The sequence below is a fragment of the Lepisma saccharinum genome, chromosome 11, assembly GCF_977018435.1.
Source record: "Lepisma saccharinum chromosome 11, izLepSacc3.1, whole genome shotgun sequence".
In the NCBI taxonomy this organism is placed as follows: Eukaryota; Metazoa; Arthropoda; class Insecta; order Zygentoma; family Lepismatidae; genus Lepisma; species Lepisma saccharinum.
In genome coordinates, this window is record NC_139239.1 from 57562653 (window position 1) to 57584109 (window position 21457).

At 39.9% G+C, this 21457-nt stretch overlaps 1 protein-coding gene across 1 annotated transcript in view; it reads right to left on the bottom strand.

The window, feature by feature from the left end:
• The window catches only part of LOC145994823 (cGMP-dependent protein kinase, isozyme 1-like), a 331858-nt gene extending 311344 nt beyond the window's left edge, over positions 1 to 20514 (bottom strand). The window contains exon 1 of the mRNA XM_083131143.1: positions 20392 to 20514. The gene's annotated coding sequence lies outside the window, so the exon portion shown is untranslated. The remainder of the gene's footprint in view (positions 1 to 20391) is intronic.
• Positions 20515 to 21457: the final 943 nt, after the last annotated feature.

A 21457-nucleotide genomic window follows, 5' to 3' on the forward strand; every position in this document is an offset into this window, starting at 1 on the left:
CCTCCCCCTCTCGCCCCCGACCTTCATTGCAGGCCCCCGTATCCTCCAGTTCTGAATTTTTCAAGGTAATGCTAGTAATGTAAGGTAACGAAGTCCAGCTGCAGTACACCTTAACCAAAACTAAATTGAGGACAGGCCTCGAACAAGAAAGTGAAATATCTATTAGAAATTTCGTTCCTCAATATTTTACAACTAATCCATTTATTCACTACCGAACTAAAACTACACTGTTACTGTCTACGAGGACTAAAAATCTCCTTACATAGGTTAGAAACTGAGGGGTGTACTACCTGGAAGTGAGGTTGACTTCTGGATACCTTGCCAAAGGTCACCCAATGCGCCCCTGAAATTACAACACACGTAAAATACTAACCACGAATCGATACCGTAACCCATGGATTAGAAGGTAAGATCGCTTTCCACTGGGATACAGGAGACATCAGTACGGAAAAAAGGAACAACTGATCGATAAGCAGTCCGTTTTTGCTGCAGGTATGTTTTTTTCCTGATTCTAAATCCCAAAGGGAAAATAGTTTGCGGAGTCATTTTCCTTTGCATACCCCAGAGGTTCTCCAAGTCCACTGCACGAACCAAGAAAGCCAAAGCTGATAAGTAACGCAAATTGATTCAGGTCACGTGATAACGCATGAGCGGAGTTGGTCGGGGGGAAGAGGTAGGAAAACGGCACGCGCCTAAATAGACACGCAAGCACAACTTGCGGACAAAGTTCACACGATGCGGTTGGGATATGTCACCACCACGCCCTGCCGTGGCCAATGCTATCAAGGGACCGGTGGAGAGATGCAGGTGTTTGAATTGAATTTATTTCTTTTTGTGCGAGCCATAGGCTGTACGCACTACATAGTTTTGATTTTTTCTACAATATTTTGTTACATTTAGTTTTCTTTTAAGCTGTCTCTTACTTTGTCCCCTATATACACATTCTTCCCCTCCCCCAACAGTTCTTCTTCCAGTCTTCCTTCCTCGCCCCACTTCTCTTTTCCTGCACTCTCACCAAAAACGCATAAATTTTACTTTACACACACTTACACTATAAAGATGGTTCGGCTGGAGCATGATCACTCCTTTCGCTGCCTTCTCTAATAGCTTTTCCCCGCCGTTCTCTTACTTCTCCCAGGCATTTCCCCACTTGCTGCCCCGCTTCCTTTATCTTTATTCTGTCGACTAACACTTCTATCACCTCCCTCCCTGTTAAGTTTTTCATCCATTTGTCCTTTAGGTCACGTGTAGAAGGGCAATTCAGTAGGATATGCTCGTCCGTCTCCTCCCCATCGCACAAACAACATATAGTTTCCCCTGCTTCGTTTCATTCCCTTAGTTGTTTCCATCCCCCTAATCTGAACCATGCCAGCGCGCCTCTTTCATTTTATCCCACAACCTTGATATATTTCGCTTTCCCCCATTCTCTTACTTTTAGCTGTTCCCTGATTGAGATCTTTGTTTGGCAGTCTGCTATTATTTCTTGTCTGTCTATGTCGAGTAACCTGTCTCTGATTTCATTTTCTGTTGAGATGTCCCCCTTCCTCCCTCTTCCCATACCCAACCCATTCCGCTATTATATAAGAGATTTTTCCCTTCCAGACCCCAGCTGTAAACGTTTTCCTCCCTTGTCTGTATTTCCAAACATTGTCCCCTCAGCGTAGTTTGGCCCTCTTGTGGTAATCGCATCCAATATTTAACAACCCTCATCCGTGCTTGTACCGCGTCTATGTTCAGGCCCAATTCCTTGAGGATCACACAGTTGGTCGTACCTCTGGTTACGCCCATTACCCTCTTATAGAATTCTGTTTGTGTGCCGGTTATTTTGTTGTCCCCCTTTAACCCCCACAGTTCTACTCCATAATTTAATGTCCCTAATATTATTGATGAATAGAGGTTTTGAATTACCGGGAAAGGCATTTGATGTACCTTATTTATTTTCCTTATGACTTGTTCTATTGCAAATTTTGTTTTAGTTTTTCTTTCTCTTATGTGGTGTGTCCAGCTCCCTGTCATGGAGAGTGTTGTCCTCAGGTATGTGAAGTTTTTAACCCGCTCGATTAAATCCCTCCCCTCCGTATGTCCATGTCTCCTGTCTGCTAAATATGTAGCCATTTTTAAAAGCAATGATTTTTGTTTTTTTAATGTTTACATTCGAGGATCCAAACCGTCTCGCAGACACACTTTTCTGTTTTTAATTATGCAGGTAGCATCTCTTTACATTTTATATCCATGCATTTATAAAATAAAATTTGCAAAAGTTAGGTTTTGGTTGTGTAAATGTATCAGGATGAAGCAACTAATTAATGCCAAAATGTAGTGTTATTCTCCTTTATTCATCATAATATGTAACTATAATATCAACTCATTAACTTAACTTTAAAATTGACCCATACACAGAGAGAAAAAGAGGAGAGAAAACCCAAGGATGAAACAAATGTAGGCAAGAAAGAGAAATAGATGGAAAGAAACTAGGAATAGAAAAGGAAGGAAACACACACACAGGGGGAGGGGGAGGGGGAGAGAAGCGCCGAAAGACAGAGGAAACGTGAGCGGAAGACAAATAGAAATATAAACATTGTCTGAAAGTCACACACAGAGCGGAAGAGAGCAAAAGAGTGAGGAAGACACACCAAAAAATGAGTACGCTGAAGGACACATACAGAGAAAGGAAGGTAGAGAAAAAGAAAGATGATGACAATCAGAAAGATTGAGATACGCTGAAAGACAGGGACAGAGAGTAAGAGAGGGAGACTCTGTAAGGCAGACAGAGAGAGAGAGAGAAGCAGATAAAAAATAAGACTGAAGAAAGGAATAGATGCAGAGGGGAAGATAGAGAGATAGAAACAAAACAAAGAAAGGTGCATAAAATGCCGGGAGTAGGAAATGAATATATACAGAATATTATATATAAAGAAAAGAAGGATAGATATACTGAATGAATACACCATAAATGAAAGACACACAGAGGGCAAGAATAATGGAAATGGATATTATATGTATGTTCAGAAATGCCTTCTGAGATAAGAGAGCAAATAATTTAATGCAATGGCCTCCCCCATAACTTACAGCGAAGTCGTTGCCTTGTAATCAAAGGGTCCCAGGTCCTATACTCGGTGGAATTACATAGTGTTTCGGATACCACTTTAAACTGTAGGTCCAATTCCGATTTGTCTCTCTTTGTGTAAACTTTAAAAACTAAAAAAATAGATAAAATAAATACAATGCATTACAATGCGGTCGTGGTGAAGAATAATATGGGTCACCACCAACACGTTAAGACGCTGCAGTCAGGAAAAGGGTTATGAAATTGAAATGTTGCCAGTGCAAGTTTCCACCGACCACTATATCGCTCCATTACTCTCCTCCTTCATACCTCAATTATTGCTCCTTTCTTCCATTGCATTCTTTGTGTACGGGAACCGCTTAAAAAGGTGGAAGAACAACCAATCATGCAACCGGTTATGATCGCCGCCATATATAGGCGTATTGCATTCGCGAACTGCGTCATTTTTTCCCCAGACGTTTCGTAGCACCAAACACCTACACCGGACCTATACTCCAGACGGTATCTTTTTTTTATACGTTGGTGATTTCACGGGTACGTCTGGCGGTATCGTGATTAATATAATCGACGTAGTTGCATCGGTCAACGACACAGCCAATTACTTACACACGTCTCCCTGATTAAGTCCTGGGAATTTACGATCGAGAAAGGCTGTTGCGTAAGCTCTTGCAAGAAATAAACGCACTGGAAGGAGCAAGTACTGTATTTATTTAATGAAATGTGAGGATTAGTTGAGGAGTGTAGGTTGGATTTTGACATACCCAAAACCAAGTTCGCTAGCTCGTTCTACACACTTTTAAAAATAACAGTATAGAAAGTAACTAAATCAATATTATTCACGTGCTATTTTACTCAAGCTAAAAGATTTGCTTCGCAAATCCAACTAATTTGTTGTTGATTTTTTTTAACTCCACTTTATGCATAGTAAGGCCAATTGGGACTGGACATACAGTTTATAGTGGGATCCGAACGACTGTGCTTCCACCGGGTATCGAATCCGGGACCCCTTGATTACAAGGCAACGAATCCAACTAATTTGGCATTCTCACAATTGAATATATCGGATTAGTACTCTTCTTCTGACTATAGTATGGAAACGTGTATGTAAAGTTCGAGTCCTGATTCGAACGCCACTTATTCAAAGAAAGTTCCGAAAGATTAGTTTCCCTCTGAGAACCATATGTCAAGTCCACGTGGAGCCCCGTAAATCCTCCCCTCAAACCTTTCCCGTCAATAGCGCCAGTTTTAGGAACTTACAGTACTTGTCACGTCCATGTGGAATAAATAAAATGTTGCCAATTCAGTTTCTTTAGAGATGTCATAACGTGAGGTGGCATTTATCTTTCCTGGGTTGTATTATTGTGTTGTGCTCTTTTTTTTAAAATGCAATGCGGAGGAGACATTGGGAGTGTAACGTCATTACAATTCGTATTGAATGCATAAACACTGTAGGTAAAAGTGCTTCCTCTCGACCTGTGTTTTAAAAAACCAGAACTTTCGTTCGAATCAGGGCTTCAACCATGCAGGCAAAGCACGTAAGCTGTTCCAAGCTTTTAAAGTACCAGGCTTTCATGCAAAGTTGAAATAAGGCGAATCTTTCCTTATGGAGCAACAGAACGTTATTAATGATAGCGAAAGGATACAATGCTCGTGAAAGAACTCAGTGACTAAACGCTAATTGTTACTTTTTACTATTCGATTTAATCAAAGTTTCTACATCTCATTGTATTTTGACGAAATCATTTTATCAGTGTGGAGCTTGGAAAACTACATTTGCAGGTTAAAGAAACGCTGGTGACTGCTCAAAAGACAGGAAAATTATTCACGATAATCTTGTATTGTCAGCATAAAAATAAGTCCTATGATTTCCACTTATTGGACACTGTATGATACTCCCTGGTAGCGGTTTTTTTTTTTTAAGTCAGGGCTTTCCTGCCACAGCATCGAGTTTGTATCTTGGCTAGGATTTGGACAAATTTCGAATAAGAGTATTACAGGATTACGTTTTATTTACACAAAGTTTTACATGTGCCTGCAACTGTCGCAGACTGCACAATCTTATAATGTTGCCGGGGGCTGGGGACAATTGAACCACAAAAAACTACTACAATTTTTGGTTAACGTTATCTTATAATCAAAGACTTGACTTCTAATGGGGATCTTAGTCTTGAAAAACTTATCTGAATCAAAAAGCAGACATATATAATATACTGTTGCAGAACAGTATTCTACAAGTGAAATTCTACATTTTTAAATAAACAAAAACAAAACAAAAAAAATTACAAATTAACAAAAAAAAGGAACATGCAGACGAGTGACATCTAGTGAAGAAGCCTGAAATTAAACAAATAAACTATGGGCAAAATTGGTTATATACTCGTACTTTGTTATACTTGGACGTCTATAAAAATGTACTACAATTTCAATCAACGTCTCTCTTAAAATTTTGACAGTGAGTTACAAAAATTGAGAGACAAATAAACTAATTTCTCGCAACAGTCACACTGAATTATTATATAACTATGTAAGAACATAAGATTTTACATTTTCTCCATGCATTCAACAATTTACCTGCATAACCCAACTAGTAGTTTTCCCAAAAGTAGCGTAAGTCGAAAAAATTTAATATCCTCAAGGAAGATAAATCCAGGTCTTTTTCACTACTGTAGCGCTAGAGGCGATCATTCTGAGATTCTGGAAAGTATGTCTTCCCTTGATTGGAAAAAATGAAGCGAAAGTTCTCATTGTTATTTAGGATAGATCTAAACATAAGGCAAAGAAATGTTGACGTAACTATCGCTAATGATTGTTCACGAGCCATATGGCAGGATCTTATAATCCACATGCTCCTCCTATCTTTTTGCCTTAGTGACGTCATTTGGGAATTATTGGAGAGTTGGTTGAAAAATTGTTATGGTGCGAACAGCGATAGTTGAGTTCATAACACTGTTACCTTTGTAGTTAAACGATTTCGGATCGGAGTGATGTGTTTACAATTTTACTTCGACGGGGTCTAGAGATTTCTTATGACGACCATTAGTGTATGCGTGTGTTTGTGTGAGAGTGTATAATACCTCAATATGCCATACACACAGAACCTAAAATGTATCGTGTGACACAAATAGGTTAACTTCAGTAACACATCATTAAAGTACATAAACATTAACACAGAAATGCAGGGAACTTTCATCAGCTGCTTTTCCCTGTGACGCACTAATAATGCATCAATTGACATCAGACACGATCATATCAATGAAACCAAGATTACACGTTTAACTCTTAATTGATGCACAACAATCTTAATTTGATACATTTCGAGTTCTGTGTATAATAGAACAAAAAGATGGAATGCATTTGCATTATTAATAATATTTCACGAGTCATTAATTTGATTTATTTACAATTTATATTTCACAAGCCATATTACGCAAGCATGTTTCAGAAAAGTTTCAATACTTTTTTTTTGGCACTTGAAGCCATCAGTTTGACACTTTAAGTACAGGCATATCATATTAAGTGCATATGGCTCCACTCCCTCATTGATAATACCTATCATGGTTTGAGTTGAAGGTTTTTTAACCTCAAGCCCGATACTGCCTGCTTATACAGTATACTCCTCTGTGAATCACAATTAGTCTATAGCAGCATAGGATCAAAACTACAAGTATTCACAGATGTAATGATTCTGGGAAGAGTAATTGCAAGGTCGGGGAGGTAAGACATCTGAATGACTGAAAGAAGAAACTCACAGATAGTATATGAATAGGCACTCGTGTAGAACAAAGGCCTATGTATGACAAGAGTGAGTGTTTAGCTCCTATTATTTATCACCTGGCAAAAAATGCATCTCAAAGCATTGATGAATTGAGTGCAGTGTCATTAGAAAATAGAAAATTAGGTATTATCTCAGATGTTCGAATGCTTCTGTTCATACTGTCGAGAAGCTTAGTAGTAAAGAACTGAAAGAGAAAAGTCGCATCCATCTCTTGGAGTACAACAGCTTCCATAGGAAACTCCACTAATAACTGAGCTGACAAAGGTTGGGACACTGGATACTGTTCTACGTATGTAAGCAACAAGTGCCACTTTCTGCTCATGTTCTTACAAGTACATTTTAATGTACTCGTGCACAAGGACATCAGCGCTGGAATAACCCAGCAACACATCATGCGGGAGAGAGAGATCACCAAGTGCTACATCTGGAAGCGAAGGGTAAGTCTTGACATATCCATGGACCAGCTAGGTTATATTTCTCCTACTTTGTCGTAGGGCAGTAAGCATTATATAACGGAACCTCATCTTATTTCAAACACTCCTGCAGGGTTGTTAAGATCCAGGAATCCATAAAATTCTAACGGGTTCTATTGGGTACGGTAAACAGGACCGGAATCTTTTATCTCGCACAATTTAAATTCGGCCTAAGTCGCGTATTGTTTCATATCAATATCGAAATTGGACTTATTTTAATTGATCCTGAAAAAAGGTTGAAAGACTTTAAAGACAAACGGTTCATTACGGTCCAGAACCCATTTACGCTTGCTGATTTCCTCTCCCGGACCGGAATTGAATTTATTTACAATTCCTGGACCATTAACAACCCTGTTCTGTTGTGTCAAGCAATGAGTGCTGTAAGAATCATGATGGTCGATTGCGTATGCTAAGGGTCATACTATCTCACCATACAAAACAGCTTGGCACGCCACCACTGATTTTTACAGAGAAGTATGAACAACAAATTCTCCATTAACAGCGACAATCATTTTTATATCATGCATTCTTCACAAAGAGCTGAAAATGAAACTGTCTTTCTCGACATATCAATATATCTCGACCTACCAAATTTTACCTTCATGCGTACTTTAGTTCTTGGACAACAACCGAAAGCACAAGTCCTATAACTTACCTCTTTTTCTCGATCAGGGTGTTCGCGAGAATCATCGACCATGTTTCATCTTTATTTCCATCGCCTCACATCGCGACAGACAATCCCGTCAAATACTGCAGCTCTATGCACAATTCGGCAGCTTATTCTAGTTTAAAACCTGTTCGTTTCCAACCCCAAATGTAATTCGTTAATTGAGTGGACAATTTAAAATATCGCTGAAGAACCGAACAAGGACACGAAAGAATAACCGAAAAATCACGCTATTCCTTTTATCGGTTGTCAAATCTCTCCGTGTAATTGGTACAAAGTCTTTAAGTCGTAAAACCTGTTATGTGTATACTAGCAGTCCCTTATGTGACCGAAACAAGACGTTTTTTCTTGCCCGTTGTGGACTTCTTGCTCAGGAAGAGGATACAGGTAAGGAAGAGACGTAATCAAGCCAGTTAATTGTTGCCTTAATTGGCTTCAAAATACAGGAAAAATAACGCTTTCTTAAGGATTGGAAGACTTAACGACGACTAACCCGTGCAATACAAACAAAAAAATAACTCTACTTTGGTAAAACTTTCTTTGAAAGCATTATTTTCAAATCCAACATCTTTCCACGGCCAAGTGTACCTTGTATTCATTAATGAGAACTTTGACAAAGCATTTCCACGTAAAAACATACACCATTTATTTTACAATAATGAGAATGACCTTAGACGTAATTGGCAACCACGTTTCATTTAGACCACCTAGTTTTGTTCCTAAAAAGATGAGCAGGAGGTACTATTGACGTCACCACATTTCAGGTTGATTGTTTCGATTCTCGTAAATTAAACTATCTTCTTCCCAGATGTTCAATGTATGAATAAATTATACTTATTCAAGTAACAGATACCGGTTCAGTGACCGAGCGCATTAAGTGGTGCACTTTCCAACTTGCCATCGAAACTGCCGAGTTCGAGTCCCGAACTGGGAATGAGTGTTCTTTGATTGTTCCTTCGTCAATTTCACCTAATCATCACTCATGCTCATCGTCGTGATGAGCCAAAAGTAGCAGAAAAGGGACACTAAATTACAAAAATACAAGTTACAGATTATAAAAGAATGAGGTAAAGAAAATCGGAATAGGACGCACAGCTTTACGTTGCATACGGACCATAAAATTAGTCTTGCACTTTCTTGGTAAGGCGTTACTCGTTAAAGTCTTATTCTGACGCTACGAGACCTCGGCATCTTTTATCCTGTAGGCATGAAGCCATACGTTACAGAATCATGGTTGCCACGGATAGTTATATTTACTGTCGGAAAAGATAATTTTTGTTAGTGCACGGACGGACTGTGTAACAATTAAAAGCAGTGTGAGTACTTCTGGGCAATATTTACGGAGCCCTTCTATAATGCAAAATCATAGAATACGATGTAGAATGTCTGTGTGGATGGAGATACGCATATGATTTAAGCAGAAGGGGTTAAACCTTGCATCTTCACTCTCTCAGAGTCTCTATTCGCATGAACAGTGTCAACCCTGAATTTGTACCGCTAGAAGAAAAATTCTGTTTTCGATAGCTTCGAAATGAGGCCTGAACGAGCAAAACGTCCTCTATACACATTACACTCAAGTTTAATCCCAAACCGCTTATAAGAAAACTCGTGGTGTCAAAATTTCAGGTACCTTTCTACTGATCCGCCACTATAGTTGTACAGTATGTAACATTCTTATTCGTACACACGGATTTTCAAAGAAAATGTTTAATATCTGAAGAAATACACTCTTCTGAAATTGTTTCTTTACAATTCAATAACTAATATCATTAGGAACATAAAATCTTACCCAAATTCTGTATAACCAATGACAATAATAAATTAAATTAAACTAAAAGAGAAACATGCCATTTTTTGTACAACTTTTCTATTTGTACACTTAATAATATACAAGAAAAAGTATATTCAGAGCAAATTGACTGACAGTTGTAATACTTTGATGCCTATCCTTTCGCCTTAATTACTGCTTGACACCTGTTCTTCATAGAATTAACCAGTTTCCGATATGTTTCAGAGCTTATTTTATTCCACTCGGCTTGCACAACAGTTTTCAACTCTTGTTTGGACTTGACGCCTGCTTTATGGACTCGCCTCTTCCAAATTGCGCATAAATGCTCAATGGGATTTAAGTCTGGACTTTGAGCTGGTGTTTGTAGTAGTTTGGGCACATTCCATATTAGCCAATTCATGTTAACTCGCGCCTTATGCTTACTGTCATTGTCTTGTTGGAATCTGTAGATAGGCGGCATGTCCAGTTTTTGGGCACTCTGCTTTACATTGTTCTTCAATATGTCCAAATAGACCTATGCATCCAACGTGCAACGTGCCTTGTGGAAGCATGGATATCATGGCAGAATACCACGAAAGAGGCCGTATGTAAATAAGGTGAATCGCAGGAATAGACTTTCATTCGCGAAAGAGCACATCCACAAGGACCAGGAATTTTGGGATAGTGTCATATGGTCAGACGAGTCCAAGATTAATATATACGGGTCAGATGGGATAAATAGGTTCTGGAGAAAATCAAGTAAAGACAATGATCACATTAACACAGTTCCAACAGTTAAACTCGTGGTGGGTCATTAATGATTTGGGGCTGTACGTCGTCCAAAGGTGTTGGTACCATCCAGTTTATTGATGATGTCATGGATGCATATGTGTATTTGGACATGTTGAAGAACAATGTAAAGCAGAGTGCCCAAAAAATGGACATGCCGCCTATCTACAGATTCCAACAAGACAATGACAGTAAGCATAAGGCGCGAGTTAACATGAATTGGCTAATATGGAATGTGCCCAAACTACTACAAACACCAGCTCAAAGTCCAGACTTAAATCCCATTGAGAATTTATGCGCAATTTGGAAGAGGCGAGTCCATAAAGCAGGCGTCAAGTCCAAACAAGAGTTGAAAACAGTTGTGCAAGCCGAGTGGAATAAAATAAGCTTTGAAACATATCGGAAACTGGTTAATTCTATGAAGAACACGTGCCAAGCAGTAATTAAAGCCAAAGGATACACACCAAAGTATTAGAACTGTCAAATAATTTGCTCTGAATATATACTTTTTCTTTTATATTATTAAGTGTACGAATAGAAAAGTTGTACAAAAATTGGCATGTTTCTCTTTCAGTTTAATTTAATTTATTATTGTCATTGGTTATACAGAATTCGCGTAAGATTTTATGTTCCTAATGATATTAGTTATTGAATTGTAAAGAAACAATTTCAAAAGAGTGTATTTCCTTTCAGATATTAAAACACTTTCTTTGAAAATTCGTGTGTACGAATAAGAATGTTACATACTGTATCAAGGCGCTACAGTACATCCACGGTCAACAATGTGTGACTAGGTACTGGAAGGCCATTGCAATTAAACAAAGAAATAATTCTGAGTTCCGTGCTCTATCAGTCCAAGGAATTGGCACCTGTTAGTGTTGCCATATAATCTGCCTTGTGCCATCAATATTTGATTGCCATTGCTGCAAACACGCGTACCGTTAACAGCTTATAATTCGAAAATATTGACATGCGTGTCAAAGTAGATAAGCAGTGCATGCGCCTGTTGTTACACTGTCAGGCCTTGAAGGACATTTACGAATGTTTACCGTCCGGTTATTGCTACTTGGAAACGTACAGCGTATTGAAAGCAGGTGCGATGAAGATGGGTGTTCTTGCGTGTAATGCTGGAAGACCTCTACAATAGCCTCTTTATGCATCCGTTCTGCAAATTACATGGGCTTTCATTGGAAGAGTGGTTAGCATAACGCGCGACGACGCCATGTCCGGGTTCGAATCCTGGCCTGATCATGTGTGTTCTTGTCCCTTCATCAACTTCATCATATCATCCTCGTCTTCGCGAAGACAACAGTGGCAGAAAAGCGACGTAAAATTACCTAATCAATCAATCATCTTCAAAACTGTCGTACATACTTTCATAAGTGCAATATGAAACATTTCTTTTTTTGCACTTGTATCGTTCTTCATTTTTTTTTTTGTTATTTCAGTCACGGACACTTCTGGCTTGTAACAATTCCATTTACTTTCGATGGAATCATTACAACCCAGAAGTGTCCGTGACTATATCACCTCGGTGGCCAAGTACGTTAAATACCGTTGAATTGAATTGAACTAATGGCGACGATTGGTAAGAAATAATAACTAAATGAAATTGATATGGGGATGCTCACACAAGAACGCTGATGTCTAGGCCAGGAATATTCTGCTGGGATTCCTATTCTCCAATGTAGATTTTTCTTTAATTGTAGGTCCAGTCCCGATTACCCTATCTGTGTATAAAGTTAAAACCCAAACTCAAGCACACGCACATACACAGGAATTTGAGGAAGCACCTTGATTTCAAGGGGACGACGTTACCACTACGACAACGGGGAGGCCATTATATATATATATGTAAGTATACACACACACACACACATACACATATACGAGTGCGTGCGTGTGTGTGTCCGTCCTCGTACAGCAAAAAGAAAGTGAATTGCAATTGTGCTTAGAACAGCTGTACTAAATGGACACAAGTATTTTACAAACAAAAAATTGAAAGTCAATAAGTAATGATGGCCATAATTTCCAATCCAGAGATATTTCTCAATGATTCAAGCCCGATATCAACTCCCTCCAATACGCCACTGCTAATGGACACGCCATCGGATGCAATGAAGAAATTACAGAAATGCAATGTGTGGATGTGGAAGAAGAGGAAACAAGCTCGAAACAGTGCGAGTTGGCAGCCAAAGTGGAGAAGGACATTCCAGGAGTTTCTCAATGCATTCATTCCCGAGATTCTCTCCTGAAAGAATTCATTGTTGTCGGTTCTCGCCGGGCTAAGATTACATGGGCATGGGCGCGTCAGCTGCATACACCTCGTCTGAAGAGACACGTGCAGTCCCTTACAAGATGTCGACAGGTGTCTGGGAGAAGATGACTCGTGGCATTGCCTAAAGGAAAGGTTATCGGCAAGAAATCTTACCACTCCTTCAACAAGCAGTGTTTGGAAATTTACTTATCAAAAGTAACCGAGTTACAGCTAGAGTTAGCTTGCCCAAGAAGTAACTCTACACCCCATTTCACAACATCCCCCTGAGTGCCAGTGCAGTACTTGGTCAGCAATGCCCATCGCCGCTATTTTTCGGCTTTCGACGCAGGAGTCTGCTACCACAAAGAAACGTATTATATATTTTTATCTGTGCTGCTACTATAAGTTAGAATGCTTATCCTGGTACAGCTCACACCAAGAATTCGCTGCACTCTTTGACACTAGGTGTAGTGCAGGTGTCCCGGTATCAGGCTGGTTCAAGGAAATGACGTTGAACCAAGTAGACGAATAGAGGTGTTCAAGATCAGAACATTCAACAAATGCCTGTCTGCTGCTTTAAACCTTCATTTGATTAGTTGGCACGCACCACGTGACAATACACGACACACTACACCGCTCTAGAACGTAGTACAAAAGGTGCAGACACCAAATACACATCTTGGCACCAAATCAACGAAGTAGACGAGTCGGTGTTGCACCGTGTAACCAACTATACGGCATACGGTTTTTTAGAAGCGATATCGGGTGGGGCCACGAGAAGCGTGTCCTTGGCCACCAGCCAATGGCAGGAGTGCAAAGTTGTACAGTTAGGAAACTGCGGCGCGCAAGTTAAACGCCATGTCCTGTATTTTTCTTGAAATCTCGCCACTTTAAAGTTCATCATAAGATGGGGCAAGATATTTTGAACCTGACTGTCCAAGTCCCATAAATTTCCGTCGCCTACAGCCGGAGTTATCGTTTCTCGAAGATACACTGGGCAACACTCAACACACACACATCTTTCATTTTCCTTCCGTCTGATTTCTTCGTTGCCATCGTGGTGACAGCTGAGTTGTTGTGTCTCGGGAGCAATGGGTATTAAATTTGTCTCAATATGCACAATGACCCTTCATTGTCGTGGGCGTTTTCCAACATTGCGAGTCTGAGCCAGTTTGAGTTCTTACATGCTGCAGTGGTATGATATTATAATCCTGTGTAGAAATATTCATTGTATTATTTCACTATACTCATATATACTGCGTATGTGGTGGCCGCGGTGACTCAGTCGGTGTCGACCTCCGTGGCGAAGTGGTTAGCAGAGCGCGCTACAACGCCAGGGGTTCTGGGTTCGAGTCCCGGGTAAGGCATGGGTATTTGTGTTCGTCCAGTTAATAAGAAACAAAGAAAAATGTAAGAATTGAAAAGTGTAAAAGTGAGAAAAAGAGTGAATGGTGGGGGATACCTCCGTGTAGGGGGTATTTCCTTTATATCAAAAAAAAAAAAAAAAAAAAAAGTCGGTAACGCGTCTGACTACCATGCTAAAGGTCCCGGGTTCGATCCCCGGCCGGTTCAAATCCGGGAACTTTTCTAACGATGGAAGCGGCCCCGGCGCCCACCCAGCGTCGAATAACATGGATACCTGGGGGAAACCCTGGGGGATAAAGGCGGTCAGGGGCGTGATGCTAATCACATCACCCCCCACTCACGACCGGATCAAGAAAGTGTGAGGCGTTACCCCCACACCCCCTATACGCCTTCATGGCGTGGTGCTATGCACAGGGGAGCACTTTACCTTTTTTACTGTGTATGTATTATTAAAATAAAAATAGTTGAATATTGGACACAGCGAATTCTCTCTTTCCCTTTCGCTAGCAGTTAGTTTGGCAACAGCGCAATAACACTGGCTGCGCATTGGCTGAACTCATGTTCTTTCTAAAAGTGTACACGGTATAGACGCGTGAGTGCAGAGAGAGTCGAAAAGTGCAGCGAACTAGACGGAGCTGATGTGTCCTCTATGGACCGTTGTTGTCAAACATTTGTCTCGTGCAAACATGGCGACTGACTGACTGCTTTCGCACGAATCCTGCGAAAGAAGATGCAATTAATATAAATGAGCTAATCAGTCATTTAAAGGTCAAATTATTTTGCTCTCGTTATCTGAAATACTTCCCGACCTGTTTTGCTGTGAATCCGGCATCCAAGTGTTCAAATTCCCCTCCCAAACGGAACAGCGAGCTCCTTGCAGGTGCAAAGCACGTGCTGTATCTACCGATTCTCTTAGTGAATGGAAGCACCCACATGATGGCTGCCAATGTCTTCCAGTAGCCGACAGAGCGCCGAGCGGTACCAGGATAACTCTTCTTAGGTATATTGCTTTCAAGTATACCTGCCCCCAATTCGCGATTAAAATTACCACCTGAGCGCTAGTGTCGCTTCCAATATGGCCGCTCTAAGTAGGATAGATCTTTGTTTACATTCAGCAGTAGTACAAAAGAGCAGCGTGTTGGCATGACTGGTATGGTAGAAAACGTTTAAATTACGCATTATTTTTAAATATTGCGAATGCGATGTGAATTCCAGGTACTCTAACAAACGTGAAGCTGTACTGAGAACGAAGCATTTAATTATGATAGGCAAAAATAACACGGAAAATGCAGACCAAACTATGTATACGCACTGGTTGTCCAAAGCAGTGCCGTATCATCTGCACGTCATGTAACTGGGGTTCTCGGAAATTATTTGAAAATAAAGGAATTGAAATTGACCTGTACTTGAAAAGCTGGGACAGGAGAAAATTGCGAACATATAGTTGCAGTTCTTTCTCGAAAGAGAAAGGCTGGTTTAATAATAATATTCACGATTTCATGACCAGGCTATACTCACTGAAAAAGGACATCGTACTGAATGAAACAGTAACATTAGCATGTCCACTTTTTTTCTGGTTACATTTGACATTAATTCATTCTCAAACTATTTTCATCTTCCCTCTCAATCGACTTGCACCTGCTCCAAATTTCACACATACGTAACACCGGTAATACATGGACGCATTGGTTAAGACGCTTCATGATTTTTCGAAAAAAAAAACTTTATTTATAAAGTACACTTTAAAACTTTACTTTCATGGAAATATATATTTATCTTTCGATAAATAAAGTAAGCAGACTCGTGCATTCTTCGTAATTTCCTTGCCGAATTACAGTGTTATATCCCCCATACCAATCTTCTGTCAATTACGTTTTCCCTGATTTATTAACAAATTTCATTTTGTTGATTCCACGGGGTGGAAACACATGAAAACTTTTAATTTGTTCTGACCCAAAAAACTATTTAGATTAAAAAAAAACTAAAAAAAAAAACTGAACAGTAGACCTTACTTTCTCGCATATTCACCATGCTTTAAACGACTTCAACACAACGTATCCTACTTAGAGTACTTCCTGAAAATCCCGGCAGATGGCATATCGGTTAATTTTAATCGCGAATAGTCTTCACGATGCTGTATGAACACTGAACTTTTTAGTTTCCAACAGGATCGAACATCGCGCTAAAGGAAAGTGCATTCACCATTAGGCAAAGCGGATAGGAGTAACTCACAGTTAATCATCTGAGAAAGTAGCTTAATTACAGTTACTTTACGAAAAAAAATTGGTTTTCTGGCGTACTGTTGCATTGCTAATACTACTGAGCTACCACTGGTATCTCCTGATTTTTTGCTTTCGTTGTAGAGGCTATTCTACATACGTGAAACAACGGAAGCTAAAAATTAGGCGAAACCAGGCCTTTGATATGTGTGTGAGTGTAGTTCTATCAGGAATGTAGGATGTAGGCTAGGCTTTTCAGAAGGCACCCAAATGTCCACCTTTTTTACACGCAGTACCTGGACAACAACAACCATACGCAGTGGGTAGCTGATGGGGCAACAGCACCTCCCGAAATTTTGTTAAAATCCAATTTTTTCAAATAAAAGCAGTAAATAATTCGGGAAAAACCAAAGAACTTTGGAACTGAACCCCCGTCTAAAATGTCCCCGGGATTAGCATTTTGTCTGAATAACTTTTAAAACGAAGGTTTAAAATAGTAATCATGAAATATTTTATTGTGTATTCCGCCCCCGTCAGAACGCAGGTATGTAATATCGACCTTTACAATGCCCGCCCCCTCCGAAATAAAATCCTGCGTACATCAGTGCGTCCTGTCCACGAGTGTTTGTGATTATCTTCTAATCCATGGCATCTTGTCACATTTCATCCTCATCTTCGTGATCAGCCGAAAGTGGCAAAAAAGCGAAGTAAAATAAAACAAATCAATCAATGAGACGATATCAGATAAGATCAAATCTGCTTGAATCTAAGAGACGCTGCAAGGATGTTGCTGGGAAAATTCCCACCAGAGATCAATCACACCCAGCCCGGGAATGGAATCGCGGATCTCCCGTGAGGCAGTCAAGACGCCCCACTGACTGACTTGATGGCTGAACATGCTAAGTCGTCGAAACCGAAAATTTTTGACAACGGCAATGCAAAAATGGAGTGTAAGCCGAGCATCCGAAATCGAAGAGCCTAAGGAAATGGCAGCCAAGCGTACAATTGCGTAAAGGGCGTAACAGTGACGATGGCAGAAGGTTAAGCGTAGTCATTAACGGCCGGAAGGGACTCGTAGTTATCCACAACACAGCCGCAGTGTTACACATCGTGGATGCTGAACAATAACATCGCACTGATTGTGAGAAGAATCAACTTGAACCAAGAAGGTTATGTAAGATTATTTTCATCCCGGAACATTCTTCGACAACGATCTTACCGATGTAATGATGAAAAACTATTCTCATCCACTGCTAGGACGAAGCTAATGTACATAAAACCACGTTATTTCTTGTAAATTGTACCTTCCCTACGTGTGTTAGTTCGTTTTTTGATTTTGTTTCATTCTACTTTGCCTTTCGGCAACTTTTGGTTAACAGCGAAGATGAGGATGAAAAGTCATAGGATGAGATCAATGAAAGACAATCACAAGCACATTTGGACAGAACAAAACACATCACACGCCTCACAGAGGATTATACTGACTGTGAGTTCAGACGCCAGAGTCTTGTTAGCCTGCAAGAATGCACTTCAGGGTTGGAAGATAGGTTGACATTTGGGAGTTTACAGGAATGTTACCCCGTGTTAGTTGTGATGTTATTTTGCCAATTAATATATTGGTCGTACAACTTCAACGTTGAGTGGTGTGGCTTTTCTCATGCACTATATTCCTACGCGAAAGATTCCTGCACAGGCAATAAAATAACCAATAGGATTTCTCGAAGCCACGTGCATTTGTGTACATTGACTTCGTTCTTACAGTGGACATAGAATAATTGCCTCTATAAGTCCGAATAAGATATTGATGTTTCTTAACGAAGGTTCTCTTATAAATGTCATTAGTTCGTCGTCCATTCTCATCGAATCTAAGAAGGAAAGTGCAGAGTAGCAAAAATATACGTGGAAGCACAACTAAAAGACTTGGTTCGAGCCTCGGTCTGTGCAGAGGTGTTTCTTTCTCGCAATTTATCTAATGTTGTAGAAAAAGAAAACCTACGTACAAAAATATACACAACCTCACGTAAATCTGGTTACAATATCTCCAAATCCTCACGACATCGTCGAGGCAATACTATTTAAGTAACTTGTTAAATCTTGTAGACAATTTATACTGGAATGAGCATATATTGTGCATTGATATTTTCTTTCAAATTTCTCCTTGTATCCGACGTATTTTTAAATAATGGCATATGTTGGTACAAAAGTTGTTAAATGCTTCACTGGCGTTTTACTTCATGCGTAAAACAAAATGAATGGACATGTGTAGAGGTAATTCTATTCAACTGTTAATATTTGTAATACCATGAACATTGCAAGGGGTTGGGTGTGAAGCTGTCAGTGTAAGTTCGCCTGGAAATTGACATCATTAATTTCAACGTAGGAAAAAAAATGAAAAGCGTATACTCTGTATACAGCTTCTATAGTCAATAACAGAAATAATGTCCAGGTAATTAGAAAATAATGCGTTATATAAATGATTAAAACGCAGCAACAAAGTCAGAACTTCAGGTATTTGTGTTCAGCCAGTTTATCTAAAGAACATATGGTATGATGATTGATTGATTGATTGATTTGCTTTATTTTACTTCGCTTTTTGAGCCACTTTTGGCTAATTTGCGAAGATGGGGATGAGTGATGATATGATTAAATTAATGAATGGACACTCACAAACTTCCATCCACAGGCTGGGATTCGAACCCAGGACCCCTGGCGTTGTAGCGCGATGTGTTAACCACTCCGGCACGGGGGCCGATATGGTATGAGGAGTATTTAAAATTCCAAAAATGGTGATTTTATGTGAAAGGTTACACCAAAATTCATCCGTAACTCTCTAAGAGTTTTTTTTTTTTAATGAGGTATGTAAAAGTTAATAAACAAAGTAGAATAACTATGCATTTCAATATAGGAACCGCACGAAAATGTAAAAATCCGGCACAGTTCTGCCAGATATCCATGTATGCAGTGGCTCTAGAGTAAAAGTCTCTTTCAAGTCTACTTCATGCTCAGATGGACTAATCAGGACTTTACAGACCTACAGTCTGTATTTGTATTTTTATTATTTACTGTCGCTTTTCTGCCATTATTGGCCAATCCCAACGACGAGGATGAGTGATGATTAGATGAAATTGATGAAGGGACACTCACAAAGAACATTCTTGTCCAGTTCGGGACTCGAATCAGGGAACTTCGGTGGCGAAATCGCAAGTCAACCACCTAACGCGATCGGCCATAAAGTAGGCAGAACCTACATATTAAAGTGGAATCCGAACCAGTCTGTTTGGAATATAGTGGTTCCAAAGACTTTGAATTGAATTGATGTTTTTAAGTCCACTTTATGCACAGGTAGGCCAATTGGGACTGGACCTATAGTTTAAAGTGGGATTCACTGTGTAATGTGCCTCTACCAGATATCGAACCTGGGACCCCTTGATTACAAGGCCACGACGTTACCACTACACCATCGGGGAGGCTCTCTGTATTGGTTCGAGTAGAAGTCTTTCCCCAAGGATATAATACCAATAAAAAATGGCAATGGAAAAATATTCATAGTTGATTATTAGTTTATAATAATAACGTGTTATTTGATTAATATTATTATTATTATTATCATTAAATTTTGTGTCAAGTTTTAATCAGCACCTATAAAAATGTATGGCGACAACATAACCGGTATCCATTCTATCATTGGTATTACACGATCTTGTCCAATTATTGCTATGTCCGACTATTGAGTGGACAAGATAAAACGCTGTCACGTGACTACTCGGTATGTGCTTACTGTTTATTCCCAGGCGTTGTATTGTTTACGGGTCGACCGGCAAGTATAAGCACTGTCACAGATCGAAAATCCAATAATACTGTATAAGACACGAATGCAGCGCCGATCAACAAACGAAAGCTTCATTAAGTAGTGTAACAACTCGGAAACACTGCAGTGCAGAAGAGCATTTTAACAAAAAAAAAATAACCACAAAACTAGAGCGAGTGAGAAACCATGACTTTACTACTCACCGGCTTCACCGCAGTCCCTTATCCATTTGTCGGCCGAGCGTCGCGTGCTAAGCGTAGTCCAGTGCGGGTCAAACAGGGTCCCCCCACCCTAACGTTAAATTACGCGAACGACAATGATCGCCTATTCCCTTGCACACACTCGTAAGAACGGCGGCCGCGGTTTCCGCGCATGCGCAGACCCGGTCTAGCGAACGTGCGCCTCTTGTGGATGCAATGCACTGGCAGCGCCTCCGTGCGGGGATCACCGGAATTACTCACACCCGTGTTGGTTCGGGCAGGTGGAGAGACGGGGGAGGTGGGACGCCCGCAGGTGACAATCTTGGTGAGTTTTTCTCGCTGCGGTTACTCGACAAAGAGATCGAAAAAGTAATGAGTGGGAATGATTACGTCATGCTTAGTTAGGAATTACGATTGTCTTTTTCTTCTTCTTTGGTAGGAGGTTATTTTTTAAAGCTCCGAAAGCAGAAAGTGTGGTTTTATTATTATAATTTTGTGGTTATAATTATTCATGTGTTCTCCAGCCACTTCAAGGGCCTCCCGGTGGCGCTGTGATAAAGTCATCGCCTTGAAATCAAGGGGTCCCGGGTTAGATACCAGGTGGAGGCCCATAGTTGATCGGATCCCACTTTAAACTATAGGTCCAGTACCAATTAGCCTAACTACGCATAAAGTGGACTTAAAATAAGCTTTGATATTAAATTAACTTCTTCCAAAAAATATTTACACTGTTTTCTCGCAGATTACTGTAAGAACGACTGGGCATGTGTTCCTTTGTGAGTGCCCCTTCATATATTTAATATATTTCATAATTCCCCATCGTCACTGTTAGCCAAAATGGAAATAAAGCGACGTTAAACAACAAAATACTCACCGTCTGTCTCCCTCTTTTTTCTCCTTCTATCTCTCTTTCCTCACTGTATGTTACTTTCTTTGATTCTATCCTCTAACTATATTTTCCTTTCTCCGTCTTCCACTACCTTTTTCTACACTTTCTTCTCTTGTTTTCTATACACACACACACACACACACACATACATACATATATATATATATATATATATATTCT